Source organism: Bos grunniens, chromosome 3 (assembly GCF_055505025.1).
Source record: "Bos grunniens cultivar Pamir isolate PY7600 chromosome 3, Bosgru_T2T1.0, whole genome shotgun sequence".
Classification (NCBI taxonomy): domain Eukaryota; kingdom Metazoa; phylum Chordata; class Mammalia; order Artiodactyla; family Bovidae; genus Bos; species Bos grunniens.
In genome coordinates, this window is record NC_141167.1 from 15,424,095 (window position 1) to 15,431,627 (window position 7,533).

Sequence of the window (7,533 nt, forward strand, 5' to 3'; positions counted from 1 at the left end):
AAAGTGAAGAACTAAAGAGCCTCTTGATGAAAACGAAAGAGGAGAGTGAAAAAGTTGGCTTAAAGCTCAACATTCAGAAAACTAAGATCATGGCATCTGGTCCCATCACTTCATGGCAAATAGATGGGGAAACAGTGGAAACAGTGGCTGAATTTATTTTTTGGGGCTCCAAAATCACTGCAGATGGTGATTGCAGCCATGAAATTAAAAGACACTTACTTATTGGAAGGAAAGTTATGACCAACTTAGACAGTATATGAAAAAGCAGAGACATTACTTTGCCAACAAAGGTCTGTCTAGTCAAGGCTATGGTTTTTCCAGTGGTCACGTATGGATGTGAAAGTTGGACTATAAAGAGGGCTAAGCACTGAAGATTTGATGCTTTTGAACTGTGGTGTTGGAGAAGACTCTTGAGAGTCCCTTGGACTGCAAGGAGATCCAACTAGTCCATCCTAAATGAGATTAGTCCTGCGTGTTCATTGGAAGGACTGATGTTGAAGCTGAATTCCAAAACTTTGGCCACCTGATGGGAAGAGCTGACTCATTTGAAAAGACCCTGATGCTGGGAAAGATTGAGCACAGGAGTAGAAGGGGACGACAGAGGACAAGATGGTTGGATACCATCACCAACTCAATAGACATGAGTTTGAGCAAGCTCCAGGAGATTGTGAAGGATGGGGAAGCCTGGCGTGCTGCAGTCCATGGGGTGACAAAGAGTCAGTGAAGATTGAGCAACTGAACAACAACCACTCTGCATATAGGTTAAATAAGCAGGGTGACAATATAGTTTTGAAGTACTCATTTTCCAATTTTGAACCGGTCCGTTGTTCCTCGTCTGGTTCTAACTGTTGCTTGTCGTTCATATGAGTTTCTCAGGGACAGGTAAGGTGGTCTGGTATTCCCATCACTTTAAGAATTTTCCTCAGTTTGTATGGTATTTGTTGAATGTTTTTCTCCATGAATAAGGTAAAGCAATTCTATCAAAAATGTTAAACTCCACCTAACTCTTAAAAAGTCTTTGGAACAAATAAACCAATGTCAGATAAGCTCTCTTTTCTGATGCAATAACTTCAGGAAAAGAGGACCAGGAGGGTTATCGAGCCTGATCTCTTATGGGTAGAAACAGGGACTGGAGATCTCATAAAATACTGTCTTAGAATTTTCAATTTCCTCTGTACAGACATTCCTCTGTACAGACATTAAGGCATGTCTCCAGAGGTTCCCTAATTTCATCTCCATGGCTAGTCACAAGCTTTCTAAGGAGAATCTTGAATTTTAAAAATGTGTACCAAGGATTTCCCTGGAAGTTTGGTGGTTAGGATTCAGTGTGTTTACTGCTGTGGCCTGGATACTATTTCTGGCTAGGGAACTAAGATCCCGCAAACTGTGTGGTTTGGAGGAGGGAAAAAAAAGTATACCATTTCTTTCCATAGAAAAATATTTCTAAAAGTTTGTATTTTTATAGAAAAAAAATCAGCCTAAAGTTCATATAGTATCTCAAGGGATCTCTAACAGCAAAAAACAATATTGAAAAAGGACAAAGCTGTAGTTCTCACAGTTCCTGATTTCAAGTCAGCTTAGCAACTACATAACAATAATGGATTAGCTACCACAGAGTACAAATTGTGAACTATTTCACTAACTGCCCTTGTGTGTGTGCTCAGTAGCTCAGTTGTGTCGGACTCTTTGCAACCCTATGGACTGTGGCTTGCCAGGCTCCTCTGTCCATAGGATTCTCCAGGCAAGAATACTGGATTAGGTTGCTCTCCTCCCAGGGATCTTCCTGACTCACGGTGTGAACCTGAGTCTCTTAAGTCTCCTGCATTGGCAGGCAGATTATTTACAGCTACCGCCATCTGGGAAGCTCCTCCTGGTTTCAAAGCTTAATCCAAAGCTACAATAATCAAAAAAGTGTGGTATTGGTATAAAGACAGACATATAGTTCAACAGAAAAGAATAGAAAGCCCAGAAAAAATAACCTTGCATATATATATATATATATATACACAGTGAAATGATTTTCGACAAGAATGTCAAGTCCACTGGACAGGCAGAGATCAGGCTGGAGGCTCAAGGGAGAATCTTTTATTTATCTCTTCCAGCTTCTGGTGGCTGCTGATATTCTTGCCTTGTTGTTATACCACTCCAATCTCTCCCTCCTGCCTTGTCATCTTCCTCCATGTTCTTCTTCAGACCTTTCTTAAAAGGACAATTATGACTGCATTTAGAGTTGACCTGGATAACCCAAGATAATTTCCCTGCCTCAAGATCCTTTATTAACTTCATCACATCTGCAAAGACCCTTTTCCATGTAGAGTAACATTTATGGGTCCCAGGATTAGAACCTGATACTGATGAGGGTCAATATTTAGTTTACTACCTCCTCATTCTTTGACCAATTCTTTTAGTAAGGAACAAATAACATATTTTACTACCCTAGTCATGGGATCAGCTATTTCTCCATATATGTTTGTTCTTTTTTTAATGAAGAATGGTATTTAGAAGTCAAAATGTAGATGCTAGGTGGGCTTATGGCTATTAGAATGTCATTCTTGTACATCCTTTCTCTAGGACTACGAAGTAGGACACCCATAGGGAAATAATGTATGATTACACACACACACACACACACACACACACACACACACACACACAAAGATACATATTATGTGCACTCTAAACAGTTGATCTGGAATCAACTTCCAAGGGTTTGCAAAAGTCTACAATTAAATATACTGGAATACTGTTAAACTAACGGCATTTTGAAATCAGCTATGGTGGGAATACTTTCACCATGGAAATCAGCAAACATTATAAAGCAGTTTTTGTTTTAAATAAGAAAGCCCTTTTACTAGCACATAATTACATCTAACACACATATACCTTCTCTCTCTCTCTCCTTATAATGGTTAATATTATACACACACATGTACACCAAGTAGGCTCACACCTCTACTTCTAATTCTAGTCCAGCAGCACAGGGTTTGAAAGAGACTTTCCTGCTTCCTATATTTCTATCTTCTTCAATACTCAGAAATCTGGCTCACATTATTCTGAATATATTGACTTATTTACTCATTTTCCTGGCTATAGGAACCATCTCATTGGCCCTGTCCTTAGTGATCCCGACCAAAAGAACTGCCTCCCTAGCCCTGAACATGAAGGCCTTTTTCTGTCCTGACCTTTTGAGTTAGACCTAAGCCCCAGCCCTGGCAGCCCAGACCATCAGAATTGTCTCCTTGGCCTGGGACCCCCAGCCCTAAACTCAACAACCAAATCTTGCCTTCAGTTCAGTTCAGTTCAGTCACTCAGTCGTGTCCGACTCTTTGCGACCCCATGAATCGCAGCACGCCAGGCCTCCCTGTCCATCACCAACTCCCAGAGTTCACTCAGACTCACGTCCATCGAGTCAGTGATGCCATTCAGCCATCTCATCCTCTGTCGTCCCCTTCTCCTCCTGCCCCCAGTCCCTCCCAGCATCAGAGTCTTTTCCAATAAGTCAACTCTTTGCATGAGGTGGCCAAAGTACTGGAGTTTCAGCTTTAGCATCATTCCTTCCAAAGAAATCCCAGGGCTGATCTCCTTCAGAATGGACTGGTTGGATCTCCTTGCAGTCCAAGGGATTCTCAAGAGTCTTCTCCAACACCACAGTTCAAAAGCATCAATTCTTCGGTGCTCAGTTTTCTCCACAGTCCAACTCTCACATCCATACATGACCACAGGAAAAACCATAGCCTTGACTAGACGGACCTTTGTTGGCAAAGTAATGTCTCTGCTTTGGAATATGCTATCTAGGTTGGTCATAACTTTCCTTCCAAGGAATAAGCATCTTTTAATTTCATGGCTGCAATCACCATCTGCAGTGATTTTGGAGCCCCCAAAAATAAAGTCTGACACTGTTTCCACTGTTTCCCCATCTATTGCCATGAAGTGATGGGACCAGATGCCATGATCTTAGTTTTCTGAATGTTGAGTTTTAAACCAACTTTTTCACTCTCCTCTTTCATTTTCATCAAGAGGCTCTTTAGTTCTTCTTTACTTTATGCCATAAGCTCCTTAAGGATCATAAGCTCCTTAAGGATCTTGCCTTAGCTCCTCATATTTCCTTCTTTTTATACTCTTTGCATTAAAAATGCTTATTTCCCTATTTTCTCTTTTAAGTGCATGGTGACAAGTGGTCAGCTTGACTCATTTATGTCAGATAAAATACTGTTAAGTTTGGATCTGGGACATACTTATACTAAAACATTGTTTATCTCAACTGGAAATCTAACTGGATGCTCTGCATTTTTCTTTGCTAAATCTGGCGATCCTAGTTAGAGAGAACTACAGACAAGCTTCTTTTAATCCTAAACACCATCTATAACTCTAGACCTCCCTGCGCCTCTGGGCTTCTAGCGGTTAGGTGTGCCTCTTTCTAGGCTTACTTTCTATACCACACCTTTTCTTTACCTTTGACCTTCACATACTGTTTTTGCTCCCTCCAAACAGCTATCAGAGTTCGGGACAGTGTCACACAGCTGCACACAGCCTACCACTAGAGAGTTTATTTTACTAATTAGTTCAAATGTTTTTATCTTGGAATATGCATAAAGAAGACGAAGCAGCCTCATCAATCCTCCAGAAACCTTTACCTAGTTAGCCAATAATCTGTACACCCATGGAATTCTTCTCATTCCTCTACCATTATTTTTATCTTCTGTTAACCAGAATTTGAGAAACAAAGAACTGATTGAAATGAAAGGGTGTTTATTTGTGGTTTGTTAGGATTGCAGCCCAGGAAACACAAATTCAAGAAGCACTTGAAGTGTGTTCCAACGGACTACAAAATGAGGGGGGCTTATAAAGGCAAAAGCTGCAAGGTTACAGTTAGTTACATGAATTGTTTATCAAGATTGTAACTGGAGCTGGCGAAAAGTAAGGGTGCATGCTAAGTAAGGATTTCTTGGGGTTGAAATGATTGTACAGTTACAAGGACAGAACTTGTGATCATAAGGTGGCAGGTGGTGTTCTGAATACAGCTGGTAGCGTCCTTGGGCCTGCTACAGGTCAAAGAAAGTTCCAGTTCTCAGTGGTGCAGAGAGGTGTCTGGGACCAGATCCTCCATGGCCATCTCACTCTATTTTGGTATGCCTGAACTGTGATTACTCCCATTATAATTTCAATTTGTCATCACTTCTTGTATTGAAAACTACCTATTTGATTTGTTTGTTGTGGAATTATCTCCAGAGTAGACTGTTCAGTTAAAAGACCAACAACAAGGAGAAGAACTAGAATAAAGAGAAAATAAAGCTACTATAATATAATGCTATCATATCTATACTATATACAAACATGTGTGTATATGAATAGAATAATCTGTTTCATGATAGTTGCTTTCAAGGAGGAGAATTATGAGACTGAGAGACAGGGAAGGGAGGGACACTTACTGTCTATCAATAGATATTTGATCAGTAAAAATGTTTAAAAACTAAATGAATATTTTAATTATTCAAAAATATTTAATTTTTTAAAGGTGAAATTATCTTTCTCTGTGGATGTGCCCCTCCTTAGACAGTAAGCTACTGCTTGAGATCAGGGACCATGTCTATCTCAATTTATACCCCAAGAGCCCAGCACTGTGTCTAAGTCAGAGTCATAATTTTGGCTCTTTATATGTGTATAAAAATAGCATGTCCCCCCCTACCATTTCATTTCCATTGCTATTACTGATATTATCTAAGTTAAACTAAACTGTATTAAATTATTTACTATCCAACATAAAAATTAATGAATAATAAAAATAATAAATGCCAAATTCAGTTATTAAATTAATTTAAAGGGGATAACTATTAAAATAATAAGGCCTATAAAAACATTGGAATTTTTAAAAAATTAGCTCTACTGAGGTACAGTATACAAATAATAAAACACCCATTTAGATTGGTTTGACGAATTTTGACGCATGTATATACACATGCAATGACCACAATCAAAAGACAAAAAATTTCTGTTACCCTAAAAAGTTCTGAATGTCCCTTCTCAATCAATTTCTACCTCTACCTCTCACCCCTGGCCACTGGCAACCACTGAATAATCACATTGCCACCTATTAATGAATTTTAAATAAATTTAACTACACACATTTATTAACAGAAAGTTTATATTTTGCAATTAAATCAAAAAGCAAAGACTGCCCCCACCCACAAAAATACATAGTTTGATCATGTTCTTATTTCAAGTCATTAAAAAAAAAATCTTTATTAGAGTAAATTTGTCAAGTAGCATAAGAAGGAAAAGTAGAAAGCCTGCCTTCTTTTCAAGAGCAGTAATAGCAGTTGCCATTTATTGAACATCTAATATCTACCAGCACCATATTTGCACTTTACATGAATCCCTTTTCTCATTAGATTCTCACATCTACACTGACAGCTGAAATAGTCATTATTATCTTCCTTTTGCATATGGCTTAGAAGTACCCCTGACCTCAACTATGGTTAACACAAATGGATCACGCATTTTAAAATACCCCAAATGCCAAGCTCTAAGCAACCCATGGCATACCTTCAGTTTCAGTTCAGTTGTTCAGTCATGTCCGACTCTTTGCGACCCCATGGACTGCAGCACGCCAGGCCTCCCTGTCCATCACCAACTCCTGGAGTTTACTCAAACTCAGTCTATTGAGTCGGTGATGCCATCCAGCCATCTCATCCTCTGTTGTCCCCTTTTCCTCCTGCCTTCAATCTTTCCCAGCATCAGGGTCTTTTCCAGTGAGTCAGTTCTTTGGATCAGGTGGCCAAAGTACTGGAGTTTTAGCTTCAGCATCAGTCCTTCCAATGAATATTCAGGACTGATTTCCTATAGGATGGACTGGTTGAATAGTAAACCCAGTCACTCAACCAGGTCCCCTCTCTAGTTCTCAAAAACTCTGTGGCTCAGGATTGCTGATCTTATCCAAGTCTGTGCTTGGATAGAAGCAAAAGGCAAAGGAGAAAAGGAAAGATATATCCATTTGAATGCAGAGTTCCAAAGAATAGCAAGAAGAGATAAGAAAGCTGTCCTCACTGATCAATGCAAAGAAATACAGGAAAACAATAGAATGGGAAAGACTAGCGATCTCTTCAAGAAAATTAGAGATACCAAGGGAATATTTCATGCAAAGATGGGCTCAATAAAGGACAGAAATGGTATGGACCTAACAGAAGCAGAAGATATTAAGAAGAGGTGACAAGAATACATAGAAGAACTGTACAAAAAAGATCTTCACGACCCAGATAATCACGATGGTGTGATCACTGACCTAGAGCCAGACATCCTGGAATGTGAAGTCAAGTGGGCCTCAGGAAGCATCCCTATGAACAAAGCTAGTGGAGGTGATGGAATTCCAGTCGAGCTATTTCAAATCCTGAAAGATGATGCTGTGAAAGTGCTGCACTCAATATGCCAGCAAATTTGGAAAACTCAGCAGTGGCCACAGGACTGGAAAAGGTCAGTTTTCATTTCAATCCCAAAGAAAGGCAATGCCAAAGAATGCTCAAACTACAACTGTACTCA

At 39.5% G+C, this 7,533-nt stretch overlaps 1 long non-coding RNA gene across 1 annotated transcript; it reads right to left on the reverse strand.

Annotated features, from left to right (window-relative positions):
- Nucleotides 1–2,083: 2,083 nt before the first annotated feature.
- LOC147375076 (uncharacterized) lies at nt 2,084–6,683 on the reverse strand. Its single transcript, XR_015156503.1, has 2 exons — nt 6,544–6,683; nt 2,084–2,199 (listed from the first exon to the last, which is right to left on the reverse strand). It is a non-coding gene; the product is annotated as an uncharacterized LOC147375076 (long non-coding RNA).
- Nucleotides 6,684–7,533: the final 850 nt, after the last annotated feature.